The sequence below is a fragment of the Sorex fumeus genome, unplaced genomic scaffold (assembly GCF_029834395.1).
Source record: "Sorex fumeus unplaced genomic scaffold, SorFum_2.1 ptg000007l, whole genome shotgun sequence".
NCBI classification, from domain to species: Eukaryota; Metazoa; Chordata; class Mammalia; order Eulipotyphla; family Soricidae; genus Sorex; species Sorex fumeus.
This window is the reverse complement of record NW_026606064.1, coordinates 36,297,816-36,314,171: the sequence shown is the minus strand read 5'-3', so window position 1 is coordinate 36,314,171 and position 16,356 is coordinate 36,297,816. Positions and strand designations below refer to the sequence as shown.

At 40.6% G+C, this 16,356-nt stretch overlaps 1 non-coding gene across 1 annotated transcript; it reads left to right on the top strand.

The window, feature by feature from the left end:
- The first annotated feature begins 237 nt into the window (after positions 1–237).
- On the top strand, positions 238–451 carry LOC130016856 (small nucleolar RNA U3). The gene has a single exon (XR_008791277.1). It is a non-coding gene; the product is annotated as a small nucleolar RNA U3 (small nucleolar RNA).
- Positions 452–16,356: the final 15,905 nt, after the last annotated feature.

Here is a 16,356-nt window from a genome sequence, read left to right as displayed (position 1 = left end):
CATACAGCTGCAGATGTCATTTCAACTGTGCATCTTTGCACCTTCTAAGACTATGTTTGTGTGTGTTTTGTTTTGTTTTGGGTCACACTAGGCAATGTACAAAGGTCACTCCTGGCTCTGCACTCAGGAATTATCGCAGACGGTACTCAGAGGACCATACAGGATGCTGGGAATAGAAGCCAAGTCAGCTGTGTGCATGGCAAACGCCCTACCCGCTGTGCTATCACTCCAGCCCCTAAGACTATATTTTTAGGAGTAATTTTTATAGTTTGTTACTAGAGCAGTTTCTCTGATCAGGCAGAGCATCAAAACCATGAGGAGGAGCCAGAGTATTCTCTCCTGAGCATGAAGTCGTATCTAGGTGTTGCTTCTGCAACTGCCTTTGACCTTGAAGATCCTTCTTCTCTTCTTCTATTTTGGCAGAGTGGTGGGAGAGGATACAATGAGTGGTTTTGTGAAGAAAAAAAACTAAAATTTATTAAAAGTGTGTGAAACATACACATAAGGAGTTGAAAACTAAAAGATCTAAAAATATAATAAAACTAAATATCAAAAAGATGTTGAAGTAATCCCAAAATGGAAGAGTTGAATTGGCTTCTTCAAAGAGCAATGAAAATTTTCAAGGAAACTGAAAATACTTTTGTTAGTTTCTTTTTTAAATGAACAAGTAAAGTTTCTGCTTGGGTTATGTAGTTCTGAAAGCAAGAATAATAAAGAGGATGCATCATAAACCTTGACCTCAGGATATAGCATAAAAGTAGTAATTAAAACAATGGTTTTGGAAAAAAAAACTCACACACATAGCAGTGTGTTCCTATTAAGACCCAGAAATAAATTTATACATATGTTATCATCTAATGCTTATCTTATATTTCACAGGTTTACAGTACCATGATATGCATACTTATTCTTAGTTAAGTTTTACATATGCTATGTTTCAATACAATGCCATCAGCAATTTGACTTTCCTCCAGTGTTGTCCAATAGCTTTACTCCCAACTGCCCGTCTGCCTTTTTGACAGGCACACTTCCACATTTACTGCTAATCTTTAGTTTGTATTTCATGCTTATAGTGTTGTTGGCTCTGAAGTATAGATATATACATATATTCCATCTCTACACTATATTGTGCTAAAAGTCCCTGAATCTGATGCCTGTTACCTCCCCTTCCTCTATATCTATCCCCTTCATTGCTTTCTTTTCCTGTCCTTCTCAATCCTGTGTTCAGTGGTCAAGGATAGCCTGGGTAGCCCTGTGGTGAGACAGGGCACTTCGTCCTCCTGCTATTCTTCTGTAGACCACAGATAAGGTGACACAATCTGGTATTTGTCCTTCTTGTGATGCACTTCATTTACATGATATTCTCCAGTTCTATCCAATTGCAGAAAAATGAATGATTTTTTCACTCTTTGCAAGTGCAGTGTATAAGGTTTGTATATAATATAATGGGCTGGAGCGATAGCACAGCGGTAGGGCATTTGCCTTGCACGCAGTCAACATAGCCGACTTGAGTTCGATTCCCCCACCCCTCTCGGAGAGCCCGGCAAGCTACCGAGAGTATCTCGCCCGCACGGCAGAGCCTGACAAGTTACCCGTGACGTATTCGATATGCCAAACACAGTAACAACAGTCTCACAATGGAGACGTTACTGGGCCCGCTCAAGAAAATCGATGAACAATGGAAGGACTGTACCACAGTGCCACAGATCATATAATATAACACTTTTCATTACTTATTCATTGGCTCTTGGACATGCAGTTTGATTCCATATTCAAAGTTTTGGGCTGAGTGTCATTATGAATATTGGTGAGCATATGTCCTCTTGAATGAATGATTTTATCCTGGGAGAGATACCAAGATGTAGAATTGTTGGATCCTAAGGTAACTCTATCTCTTTTTTGTTTTTTTAGGCCAAATAAAATTGTTCTCATGACGTACACTTGCCTCTGTTCTCAGGATTCGCTCATAGAGGGCTTGTGGGCTCAAGTTGGGTGCCAGGGATCAAACCTGATTGTCTGCATGCCAAGGAAGCACTCTACTCAGTGTACTATTCCTTGTGCGCCATGGTAAATCTTTATTTACTTCTCAGAAAAACCTCCATACTAGTTTTCTTAAGGGTAGAACTAGTTGAACTAGCCTTGGACAAGAGTTTATTTTTTAAGGATATCCACCACCATAGACAGTTTCTACTTTTGTTTTGTTTTTTGTTTTTAATGTGTGCTAAGTCACAACACTGCTCTCGGATTTTTATCACATTGTCATCTTTATATGTATTTCCCTGATAGTAAATGATGATAAGCAGTTTTTCATGTGTCTATTGGTCTCCTTCAGAAAATTAACAGATCATTTTCTCTCCCCAATTTTGTATACAACTTTTGGATTCTTTTCTGCTGTGAACCTTTGTGATTTATGTAGCTCAGATAGGAATTCTTTATCTGATATTTTGAATGCAAATATTTTCTCTTATTCTGTTGATATCTTTTTGTTTTAGCCCATGTTTCTTTAGAGTGCAGAAATCTTTGGGTTTGATGAGGTTGCATTAGTTTATTTTTGTTTCTGTTGTCTTGAGTGCTTGTTTCATAGAAGTAATTTTTGATTCAAGAGAGCAACTCATGGAGAAATAGTAACTTCAGATCACTGACACCATATACAGATGTAACAGATGTCGAACCACTCCTAGAAAACACATCGGAAGTTACTCCTAGAAATACATATGCAATGCATTAACCAGATTTCCCTTCTGATTATTTATCTTTGAGAAATACAAACATGTCCTGAAAATAGTCAAAGAACAATGATAATTTAAAATTTATTCTGCATGAACACTGCACCAAAATAGACCTTTTACCTATATATATACACACAGCATGAAAATAAGTGGTGAATCACTTATACAATGAAATAACATTCAGTTTTAAAAAAAGTTGAAGTGCCTGATATCTGAAATGCAATGACAAAATATCTGAAAATTATGTCCACATTGCGATTGAGTTAGGACACAAGAGAATTTCTTGACATCTCCAGGGTCTCCTAGGAGGGCTGCCTTGACTTCCATTCTCCTCAGGAAGATCCTGCAAACCTCTCTGAAAAATTAATTTGAGGCTCCATTGCTGCCTTTGCTGCTGCCTACAAATAAATAAATGATGGGATTGGAACAGTTTTGACACAGTATAATACCTCTGTTACTAGAAATGGCATTAAGTATTATAAGTAATTGTCATCCTTAGTATAAATAATTTGTGTCCAGAAGAAGAACAAATTACGGATGCCCCAAGGCAGGTCACAGAGGATTGGAAGACCAGCACTATGGTCACATACAGCTTGGTCAGCTTCATCTTCCTGGAGCCACACAGAAATCTGGTTATTAGTACCAGACTGGATCCAAAGAGAAGCACAAAGATGTAAATCAACCACGTGGCAATGTATATCATCATGTTCCACAAATGTATATCACGTTCTCTAGATAGATAGCCAGTGAACTCCATTCTCAGGATGCTGAGAAGCAAGGATAGGCCAAGAGCAGGGAACAAATGACAGATGATATGTGTTTAAGGCCGTGGCAACGATACCCAGATGGGCTGTAGGACAGACAGAAAGTGCTCAGTGTTAATGACACTAAGAATGCTCATGGTTGCAACATAAGAAAATATGAATGTCATGAATATAAATTCAGAAATGAAGCTGAAGTAAATTTAAAATCACAGACAAAATTATTTATGAATAATTACATCTGGATGGATAGACAGACTATCAGCTCCTGCCAAGTTGAGAATGTAGACAGAGAAAACATTCCTCTGCATGCAGAAAATCAGTATATAGGGCAGCACGGCACTTCCTGCTAGCCCCACCAGGGAAATGATGATTTTCAGAATGTCTGTGATAAAGAAATTCATATCTATGCCAAGTGTTCAATCAAACACTCAGTAACTTGCATTCTCTGGTGTGCTTTGAGTTACCCCAGCTGTGACAGTGACATCCATGCTCAGATACTCTTTGCCGGGGTTCTTGGAAACACAAACGAGAATTTTCAGTATAATCATGGATCCTTATGGCCATACACTGAGATCAAAGAGAAAGCAACTTAGACTGTTTAAGCAGCCACACAACTTTGACATCCCATATTTGAATTCTGTCTGATTTTTCTGATTAAAGTCTGGGATTTCTCTACTGAGTCACAACTTTTGACAAACATGAGGTATTCTCTAATGTTCTGATTTTCCTACTAGCTTCCTAGGCCAGGTCCCATTGCACTGTGTCTGGAGGGGAGAATTCAGGGTCAGTTGTGAGGGACCGCAGCAGAATTCTTAGTCAAGCTTTCTTGTGCTCTAGGCCTCTCTCTCTTCAGCACACGAAGTCTGAGACATCTCTAGAAATCTAGACATGAAAGATGTGAAATCTCAGTGACTGAGAATGAACAACTGACAGGCAAAGAGGAGACAGGGAGTTGAAGTAATATGATTCTGTAGTGCCTGGTCTATTAGAGACCATGTGTGAGCTATTGGAAAACAGGGAGCTTTCTTCTTTATGCTCATTAGTGTGCCCTGATGCCTAACATTTCTCAGGGTTCCAGTGGGGTGTTATGAATTTTTTCCAACAAAGAAGACAAAAAATGAGGGAGGGAAGAGTTTTATAGCAATGGAGAATTGAGCCACATGCAAAAAAAGTAATTAAATGGAAATATCATCAGAATGGAGACATTACTGGTGCCTGCTCAAGTAAATCGATGAACAACCAGATGACAGTGATACAGTGATACAGTGATCACCAGAATAAGCATGCCTAAAAAGAAGTATCATTATTACTAATTTGGAAATTTTATTTGTTTGAGTATCTTCATTATACATACACAATGATTATTTCTGTCTTTTATGAGCTTAAGAGGTAAAAAAACTTTAGTGGGCACTTGCTATTGTTAAAAGGATATTGTTTATGATGATAATTAAAAATTCATTGAGTATTTATCATTTTAGTATGGAGTAATGCTCCTAAGCAATTGAGAAGAGAGACAATGGAGCTGAACAAGAGCCTTCCTTATTTATTGAATTCTGTTTTATATGAAAGTGTAGAAGAGAGATAATATTTGGCATTTTTTTAGTATGCATTGATAAACAGATTCTCTGGATAAGGGCGTAGTATACTGATAATTTTTATTTTGGTTCCCTTTTGTGCCACACCCAGTGACGGTCAGGGGTTACTCCTGGATACGTATACAGAGATTACTCCTAGAGTTGTTCAGAAAACTACATGGGATTTTCCCACTAGTTTCCTAGGCCATGTCCTGATTCATGATGTCTGGAGGGGAGTTTTCCGGGTGGAATGTAAGGGAAGCAGTGGAACACTGAGGCCAATTTCTGCTCTGGGCCTTCTGTTCTTCAGAGGCACGAGGTATGTGACATTTCAGTGACTGAGAATGACCCATTCACAGAAAAGAGGACACCAGAATTTGAAGGAATATGACCCTGACGTGCATGGTCATTTATGTCACAAATCACAAATCATCCTGTTAATCGTCGATTGCCTTGAGCAGGCCCCAGTAACGTCTCCTTCATCCTAGCCCTTAGATTATATTCAAGGCTCTTTAGGAGAATAAGACCCATCATTGTTACTGGTATTTGGCATATTGGGTACGCCACAGGGAGTTTGCCAGACTCTTCCCTGTGGGCAGGCTACATTCGGTAGCCGGCCAGGTTGTCCAAAGTAGGAATGAGATAATAAGATGTCATAATAAGATGTCGCACGGCCGCAAATGCGGCCGCGCGGTTCCAGGAGCTGGTTTTTATAGTCTCTGAGTCTTGGACACGGCACCAGGGGGCCAGTTGGTGGGTGTGACCCCCGCCTACTGGAATTTGGAGGATCTGGGTGAGGGATGCTCGGCCCAAATCCGAGTAGGCTTGGAGATCTCGACTCCGGAACCTGCGTGACTTTGTCCCTCTGCCAGTACTTTCATGTGTGCGGAAAGTGGTCTCAGCATGGTGGTGGCTGGTCCTGGAGGTCTTTGGCTGCAGGAGCCCTGGTCGGGGCGGGGAGGAAAGCTCAACCCGCTCCCCTCCAAGGGGCCCCGGTGGCGAGGACAGTCTGGCGCAGGGGCAGGAGACTGCACTGTTCTTCTTCCGGGAGCTGGTTTTTATAGTCTCTGAGTCTTGGCTGCTGATGGGATTACATGGTGCCAGGGAGCCAGTTGGTGGGTGTGACCCCTGCCTACTTCATGTGTACTTCATTTATGTCAGCTCACTGAAAAGAGTGAACTCTTTCTCGTATTCATTAGTGTTTCCCAATGACTAATATATTTCAGGGTCACAACAGATCATTATGAAATAGTTTCTAACAATAAGATAACAAATGAATGAGGGGGAAGTTCGAAAGCAAGGGAAAATGGAATGACATGCAAAATCAATGCAAAAATGAAACTGTCACCAGAATAAGCATACATAATAAGTACCTGTACTTATCCTTATTTGGAAAGGTTTTGTTTTTGAGAGCATTTATTGAATATGCACAATGACTATTTCTGTCTTCTGTGAACTCAAAAGGTACCTGCTATTAATAAAAGATATTGTTTATCGTGATGAATAAAAACTCAACGGAATTTTAATATTTTAGTATGGGGAAATGGCATGTAAGCAAGGGAGAGAGGAGTGAGTGGGACTGCATGAGAGATTTTATTATTTATTTCATTTTGCTACATATGAAAGTATAAAAGAGATAAAATTTATAGTTTTTAGTATGCATTTCTATAAAGTATTCTTTGGAGACTGGGTTAGGATATTAATTTTTGTTTTGTTTTATGTTCGTGGCACACATTGTGATGCTCAGGGGTGAATCCTGGCTGTGTTCACAGAAATTACTCCTGGAATGCTCAGGGGAGCATTTGGGAAGCTGAGGATGGAACCTAGGCTGACCGAATGCAAGGCAAATGCCCTACTGCTGTACTGACAGGACCATGAAGATTGGCTATGGGTAAGGTGCCTTTTACCATAGTGACTTGTGATTTAAGCACAAAATGCTCATTTGAACTTCAGTTTGGGAATAGCTAGAAAATCAAGGCGAAGAAGCGCTGCTGGTTTCGTGCTATTCAAGATCAAACCTCTCTCTGTGTCATCTTTAGAAAAATTGAGCTAAGAGAACAAAACTGGTGACTCCGAGAGGCTTACAGGTGGGCTAAGTAGAGGTCATAGTATGACACTGAGATACAGCAGGTGGATGTGGTGAGTGTGCTACCTATGTAAAGGGCTAAAATAGGCCCTTGAACTTGATATCTAAGTCATTGAAACCATTCAACTCTAATGTAAAAAGAATGATAATGTTAAGCAAATACTATGAATTCCATACAGGGAAAAGAAAATGGAAGCACTCAGGGTTTGAGTGGTAGTACCTGATTCCATGCATACTATTGGTATAGCGTGTTCTGAACATCCAGGGCTGAGTCATTCGCTTTTCCTTTCCCAACTCTACAGATCTTGTAGAATTATTGTAGAATGGAATGGCACCTACTTAAAGGGAAGGGAGAGAAAGATGCCAGTAACTCTTCTACAGATCCCAGGAGGAATATATTCATTTTGGATTTTATGTATAGCTTGGATTATACAATTTCAAATGTTAACGATATTTTGTAAAACATAAGGAGAAATTTCTTAACATTTAATATTTATATTACATTTTATATTAAATTGTTTTTGTTTGATAATAATGTTACTGTCGCATTTCATGGACAAAACATTCCAGCACCACACATGTGCTGTGGTTTCACTTTCCTCCATCATTTGCCCAGTGTCCCAACCTCTCCATTTTTTCCTCCCTTATCTCATCAGCATCATAGGTTTTCTGCTGAAATCCAGTTCTCAGCTTCTTTTAGTCTTGGGCATTCGTTATTCCCTGACACTATTTACTTATATGAGACAGGTAATTCTATATATGTCTTTCGACTTCTAACTTTGGGCTAGAGTGATAGCACAGCGGGTAGGGTAGGGCATTTGCCTTGCGGCCAACCCTGCCAACCCAAGTTCTATTCCTCCACCCCTCTCGGAGAGCCTGGCAAGCTACCGAGAGTATCTCACCCACACGGCATTGCAAAGCCTGGCAAGCTACCCATGACGTTTTCAATATGTCAGACACAGTAACAATAAGTCTCACAATGAAGACATTACTGGGCCCGCTAGAGCAAATCGATGAACAATGAGAGGACAGTGCTACTTCTAATTTCACTTACAATAAGATCCACCGACATACTGAGCAATGAATTGGATGTTTTTAGAAGCCTCCCAAGACGCTCAAAGGCACAAGTTCATTCCTACAAGGAAAAGACAACCATTGTTCTACAAAGCAGAAAACTCAAATAGTAGGAGGACATCCTCCTCCGCTCAACTCCCACAATGAAAGAGGATTTCTTTTCTTTTTCTGATTTTCTGATTTTTTTTTTGGCTGATTTTGTATTGTGGAAGCAAGCGGCTACCAGGGGCTCTGCTTGGGTGGGCCCCAGGCCAATTCACACCTCTCCAAATTAACCTGGTCTATTCAGCTACTGAGGGTCTGAGATTAACTGCAGCTTTTGATCTCTTTCAAGATTTATTTATGGGTCCCTGAAATAAGGCCAATAAAATAGCTTATATAGCTGAGCCATAGGTGGTTTGTGGGTGTGGCTCCCACATATGTAACTTTTGGTCATTTAATTTCTTGATAAACTTGTCCCCAACTTGTTGGGTTCTGGCCAAAGGCACAATGGCAATTTTGAAGTATCAGAAAGCCTGAAGGGGTCGTCAGACTTCTGATGCATTCGTCCGACAGGTACAGGTTGATTTGTTGGCAGCACCATACTGCCACGCTTTCGTTTTATGACATTAAAATTTTTATATGTTTTGTCTCTATATTTTTGTTTGTTTCATGGTGTTGACTCATACACTTTAGTTTGCTTCATAATAGAAAAGCATCCGATATTGTGTGGGAGATTTTCTGATCCTGTTTCAAGAAACAGTAAGTCCTTTTAGTTTCTCATCTAAATTATTTCCTTCTAGTTACACACCTGAATGGCTAATGTATATTTCTATATTTATTCATCAGTTTGAACAAGAGAATCAGTTTTTCCTCATATAAATAAACTAGACTTGTAAGCTGGTAGAAATTTAAAAATTATCTTACTTGACCAGGAGGTTCACTTCCATCACTTGGAGGCTAGCCACACATGCTGGGGATAAGGCAGCTCAGATAGAGAGCGGAGCACCAAATAAAGGGTGTTGGGAGGATCCTCCCAAGATGGGAGATGCATGCTGAAAGTAGACTATAGACTGAATGTGATTGCCACTAAATGTCTCTTTTGCAAACCAGAGCACCCAAAAGGAGAGAGAGAACAAAAGGGAATGCCTTGCCACAGAGGCAAGGTGAGATGGGGGGATGGGGGTGGGAGGGATGCTGGGAGCATTGGAGGTGGGGAATAGGCACTGGTGGAGGGATGGGTACTCAATCATTGTATAACTGAAACCCAAGCACAAAAATTTGTAGGTCTACAACTGTACTTCAAGGTGTTTCACTAAAAAAAATTTTTTAAAAAAGAATTATCTTACTTGGAATAACAAGAAATGTGATGAATACACTAGTATTTAAAAGAAAAGTTGAATAATATGCAACAGATGAAGGATCATGTAAGGAACAACATGTAAACTTAGACAGGGAACATAGAGAGCTAACATATTTCATTTTGTCCCATGTGGCCAGCTCAGAACTTGCTCTCAACTCTTTGCTCAGAAATCACTCCCGGAAGTATTGGAAGACCATCTGTGTTGATGGAGATAGAAATTGGATAAACCACATGCAAGTCATGTCCTCTACATGCTGTAATGTTTCTCTCACCAAAACATTTTTTCTGAAGTGACATTAATGAGGGATAGAAAGAAATACATGAACAAGAGTAAGACGCAGGCTTTTCCACAAAAGAATATAAATATTTTTTTTATAAATTGTGGAATTTAACTTAAGGACCATGCCTGTGTCATATGAGAGCACTGTAGCACTGTCATCCCTTTGCCGATTTGCTTGAGTGGGCAACATCTCCATTGTGAGATCTGTTGTTACTGTTTTTGGCATATCGAATACACCATGGTTAGCTTGCCAGGCTCTGCTATGCAGGCGGGATAGTCTTGGTAGCTTGCCAGGATCTCCGAGAGGGACAAAGGAATCGAACCTGGGTTGGCCATGTGCAAGGTAAATGCCCTGCCACTGTGCTATTGCTCCAGCCTTTTCTTATAAATATATAAAAAATATATAAATGCCCAGAGACACATTTGGGAGAAGATTTTAAGTGTATATTTATTTTCCATAACCACCTTTGTCCTGAATATCTTTTACTGGGGAAATCATTGATCTTTGGTGGCCTGTTCTTGAGTTCCTATTGCAGCCTTGGGGAATTGCTGGGCCTCTCCTCTCATTCTCTGGGGCTGCAATTCTCCATCACAAAAGTTTTCTGTCTCCAGATCTGAATCTTTTCTCTCAAAAATCTTTAAGACTTTGGGTTGATTGAAGTTCAAAAAATGTTCTCCCCACTGTATATTTACAGGGGCTCCTTAATTCTCTGAGTACAACATTTCCCTTCCTAGACATTTCACCCTCTTAAACTCTTAAAGAGTACATGGGTGAAAGTCCATCTTCTGTATATCAATGCTGACAAAAGGACAAAGACACTGCCTCTGTACAGGACTAACATCTCACACTACCTTAATATTCATGGAGCTGACACAGTGGTTTATTGGATTCCTATGTGACCAAAGTCTGAAAAAGAGAACATGACTACACCTGGAGGTGTAAAAGGTTTTTGGTTTTCTACCCATAAAAGGCAGAGTGTTTGAACAAGGTAATGGTTACAAAAGAAGTTGGGGTTTCTTTCGCATGCTGGTAAATCTATTGCAAAACATGTTGTTCTTTTCTGCTTTTACGTGCCACCTGTATAGAGCTCAAACATTTCATGGTGAATGAGAAGTGCTTACAAAAATAAATAGAGAAGCAGATTTTTCTATTTAAAACTGAACAAAAGAAGAAACATTGTTCAAGAAAATGTGAATGAGTAGCGACGCAGGAGCAGTGATGGCGGGTCTTTGGGTTCATCCTGGTTCCCAGGTCCTTCAATATTTTCAAAAATAAAAATATTGCATAGGAAAGATTTCAGACTTGGAGGCAGAAAAATTAAAAATATACTGGGTAGTAAAAAAGAAAGTCCCTAACTGGGGAGGAATTTAGTATTGGATTAAGTTAAGTATGGCTCTTGAGTGGTGTCTTTATAGGAAAACTACGTCTTTGTGTTACTGGTCAAGTGACAAGGATTTTACAGAGAAGGCAAAGATCACATGTAAAGTGATCTGGCTAGATGGGCCTCCGGGGTTATTCAGCCATGGGCTTTTGGCTTATCTATTGCTTCTCAGTTTTGATGAGCCTAAACTTTGGATTAAAATCTACAATATTTCTGAATTGTTGACTTCCCTTTTTTAGGAAAAGCCCAATAATTTGCAGGTGTGTTTAAAAATGAGGAATTGAGAGTTCTAAAATGGGGCTGCTTGCAATCGCTGACGAGGAGAAACAGAGCCTTCCTCTTTCAATTAGTAAAGATATAGAGCATATGTGTAATGGAATTATATAGAGAGAAGACAGAAAAATAAGGAAGAAAAAAATAAAGAAACAATGGATCTCCCTCTAAAATCTTGATTAAAAACCTCACAAGTTACCTTGTTACACAGATATGAACATTTACGAATGACATTATTTCATTAAAAATAGGGGCCATAGAGATAGTACAGTCAGAAGGGTTTTTTCCTTGTAGCCAACCTGAATTGATCCCCCTATATGGCCCTCTGAGAACAGCCAGAAGTGATTCCCGAGTGAAAACCCAGGAGCAACCCCTGAGTATTGCTGGGTATCACCAAAAAAGCCAAATAAAACCCCCCAAAACCTGGGGAAAATGTCAAATCCTTAAAATTTTGTTTCCTAATCTTTTGTGGCTGTAAATTTAAAAAGTAAATATAAGTAGATAATTCATGCTGGGTCCAGATTATGTAATTCTGTAAAGATAGATTTGTACTTGTCAAGCCCACAGTACTACACAACCCTCTGAGTGAACAAAAACATGTAATGTATTAATTTCTGCTTACAAGCACATTAATACCCATTTAAAATTATTCAACTGGTTAAATATGTTGGTAAGAAGAAAAATCTTGTGGATAAGGTGGAGAAAGGGGTCTAAATGGAAATATTTGAGCATATTGCCTGGCTGTTCCTCGCCAGGACCCGTTGGAGGGGAGCGGGTTGAGCTTTCCTCCCCGCCCCGACCAGGACTCCAGCAGCCGAAGACCTCCAGGGCCAGCCACCACCATGCTGAGACCACTCTCCGCACACAGGAAGGTGCTGGCAGAGGGACAAAGCCACGCAGGTTCCGGGGCCGAGATCTCCCAGCCTACTCAGATTGGAGTCGAGCATCCTCCACCCAGATCCTCCAAATTCCAGTAGGCGGGGGTCACACCCACCACCTGGCCCCCTGGCGCCGTGTAATCCCATCAACGGCCAAGACTCAGAGACTATAAAATCCAGCTCCTGGAACTGTGCGGCCGCATTCGCGGCCATGTGACATCTTATCAGGACATCTTTTTATGACATCTTATTATCTCATTCCTACTTTGGACAAACTTGCAGGCTATCGAATGTAGCCTGCCCACAGGGCAGTCTGGCAAACTCCCCGTGACATACCAAATATGCCAAATACCAGTAACAATGATGGGTCTCATTCTCCTAAAGAGCCTTGAATATAATCTCAGGGTTAGGATGAAAGAGACGTTACTGGGGCCTGCCCGAGGCAATCGACGAATAACAGGATGATGAAATGAAAAATGAAATGAACAATAGCATGTCTCCTTGCAATTCTGAATTTATTTTTAAAAATTGTTCATTTTGACTTATTCTCTAGATAGCGGATTTTCATGGACATTATTCTGACACCACAGCCATCACTTGTGTACCTATATCCCTCTCCCCCTCACCTCCCCCCAGAGCATTGTGTGTAGCAGTTCCCCAGTATCTTGTTTTTGGATTTTTGTTGTTGAATCACTGTGTATCTTTGAAAAATAGATAGACTCAGAATTGCCACAGGGCCTGTCATTTTACTTCCAGTTTTATATTCCAGGATCGTGCTAAACTTGAACATCAATGTTACCAAAGAATCATTTAAAATATCCCTATAATTCACAATCACAAATCACAAATCATCCTGTTAATCGTCGATTGCCTCGAGCAGGCCCCAGTAACGTCTCCTTCATCCTAGCCCTGAGATTATATTCAAGGCTCTTTAGGAGAATGAGATCCATCATTGTTACTGGTATTTGGCATATTGGGTACGCTACGGGGAGTTTGCCAGACTCTGCCGTGTGGGCAGGCTACACACGGTAGCCTGCCAGTTTGTCCAAAGTAGTAAAATCTAATTGCACTCTATAATACATCTGATCCCTATAATTAATATCGGGAAAATAGAGGATTAATTAGTCATTTATCGAATGTAATGTATCAATGCAGGATAATATTAAAAATAAAAAGCAACTACAATCAATGAGATAAAAAGGGGCAAGCTGGAGGGTGGCAGGGATTCTGGAGACAATGGTGGAGTGATTGGTGTTCCAACATTGTATGCCTGAAATAATTCTGTTATGAACAGGGCTGGAGTGATAGAACAGCAGGCAGGGATTTTGCCTTGCACATGGTCAACCAGGCTGACCCAGGTTCGATTTCTTGAACTTGGAAGTAGAAGAGAAACTCCTAACTGGGGAGGAACTTAGTATATGATTAAGGTAAGTATGGCTTTTTTGTGGTGTTTTTATAGGAAAACTATGTGTTTGTATTACTGGTCAAGTGACAAGGATGTTACAGAGAAGGCAAAGATCACATGCAGTGTGTGATCTGGCTCAGTGAGCCCTTGAGGTTATTCAGCCATGGGCCTTTGTGTTACCTATTATTTCTTAGTTTTGATGAGTCTAAAATTTTGGGGCAAAATCTATGATATTTGGGAATTGTTGAGTTCTTTTTCTCAGAAAGGGCCAAAGAATTTGCAGCCAGTTTTTAAAATGTGGATTGTGTTGGAGTACACTGAGCTTAGGTTTATCCCCATCACAGATTGTAACCATCACAGTGCTCCTGAGTCATTTCTATTGTAAGGGACAGGCCCAAAATGGACTACCACCAGAATTAATTTAGCTTAGCTTAATAGGAACCTGCATTGCAAAATCACTTGTTTTTCAAGGAACAGGTCTAGATAAGCTTTTTCAGATCCGCTTTATAGGAGCCTGCACTGCAAAATAACTGGTTTTTCTGCCCCTGAGCAAGGAATTCAGATACAGGTACTCGAAGGGTGGGGGTCAGACCAGATAACCGGATGTCTCTCATAAGACCCATGTTGCAAGACCCAGGACTGCCTTAAAAACCTGTCAGTTCCTAAGCACTGACGCAAAATGCTGATCTTTAAACTATAGGCTAAGAAGTGGTGTACCCTTAATTGGATTGGTTAAGAAAGCATATGTTGTTACAAAGCTATTGGCTATGAAATGCGCGGGCTTTGCTGTAACAGCCAATGAAGGCCTATATAAGATCCCCTTTGAAGAAGTTCGGGGTCTTGCCTCACCTAACTGACCTGCGTGTCTGTGTAGGCGACTTGACCCTGGCTAGCCAGTCTTACAATAAACCTTGCTTGCTGTTTGCAGTCTCTGGAGTCTCTTTGTCGTTAAAGGGAGATCACGATCCGCGCCCTAACAGTATGTGGAAATATTTAAGCATTTTGCACAAATTTTCTAAAATCTAATTGCACTCTATAATACAAAATCTATTAAGTAGAAAAGTCATCTACATAATAAATATTTGTAATACATATTTTAAGAACTCCTATTTAGCATATATTAATTGTTCTACATAAAATAGACAGTATGCCAGTGGAGTCCATGACTGACTTATGTGAAGTGGGGAGGAGAGAGATGGCAACCTGAGAAGGGAATCTGCGATTTGGTCTCTATCCACCTCTACCACCAGGATCTGCTGGAAATCTCAGACTGTGAGTCTTGCTCCCTCCAGGAAAGGAAAATCAGTCCTAGATCTTTCCTAGGCCCAGACCTTTTGGGTCCCTACCTTTCCCTCATAGAAATGAATTTCAGGAGGAGACTGTAATGAAGTATAACATTTTATTTGGAAATTTTGAGGAAGGTGAGGGAGAGAGGGAGGGTCGGGGGGCGGGTAGAAAGAGAGAAAGAGAGTGAGAATAATGCACTTAAGAGGAGTGGGAAGGAATCTCCAGTACAAATTCCAGCATAAGTTATAAAATCATGAAACTGCAAGTCTGAAGAGGGGGGAAGAGAGATGGGGGCATTGGATGACACATGTGCTCAGGCACTACATGTGCTAGGCAGCAACATATGGGCACAGACAGCACATGTACTCAGGCGACATATGCACATGCTTCCCATATTCCAACTGGCTTTTATAGGGTTTCTCCCAAACTGTCCAACAGGGGGCTTCCCACGTAGAAGAGTCTGTTGCTAGGGTTGTTGCCATGGATATAAGGGGAGAGTAGTTAATGATCGCACAGCGGGTAGGGCGTCTGCCTTACACGCAGCCAACATGGCCGACCCGAGTTCGATTCCTCCACCCCTCTCGGAGAGCCCGGCAAGCTACCGAGAGTATTCGATATGCCAGACACAGTAACAACAAAGTCTCCAATGGAGACGTTACTGGGCCCGCTCGAGCAAATCGACGATCAACGGGAGGGCCTTTACCTTTACCTTTATCTTTGATATTCCTTTCCCTACCTTTGTTCCTATTGGAGCTTTGTTCCTGTTGGAGCTTCTGATCTTCTATGGGTCTGATCTTCCATGGGAATATTTTGGTGCCAGACAAAGGTGCTATCAGGTCTTAGTTCCTATGTGAACCGGTTAAGTTTTTAGCAGCTTTAGAACCAGTTGGTTTTGCTACATCCCAAGAACTCTTTGTCACAGGGGACCCTATCCTATCTATCTGTGTGCCTGCTTCAAGAATACAAATGCTTAGTCTCATCATGTCTCTCTCCTTTTGACTCATTTCACTCAGCATGATAATCTTCATGTCTATCCACTTACAAGAAATCATGAATAACCCTGTACCTTGCATCTTATTCAATGAAAGAAAGAAAGAAAGAAAGAAAGAAAGAAAGAAAGAAAGAAAGAAAGAAAGAAAGAAAGAAAGAAAGGAAGAAAGAAAGGAAGGAAGGAAGGAAGGAAGAAAGAAAACAAATTATTTTGGATCCAGTGGATTCCCTGAAGGTTCACAGGATTGCTAGACCAGTACACTGTGACCCTTAAAGCCTGACCTGCTCTTTG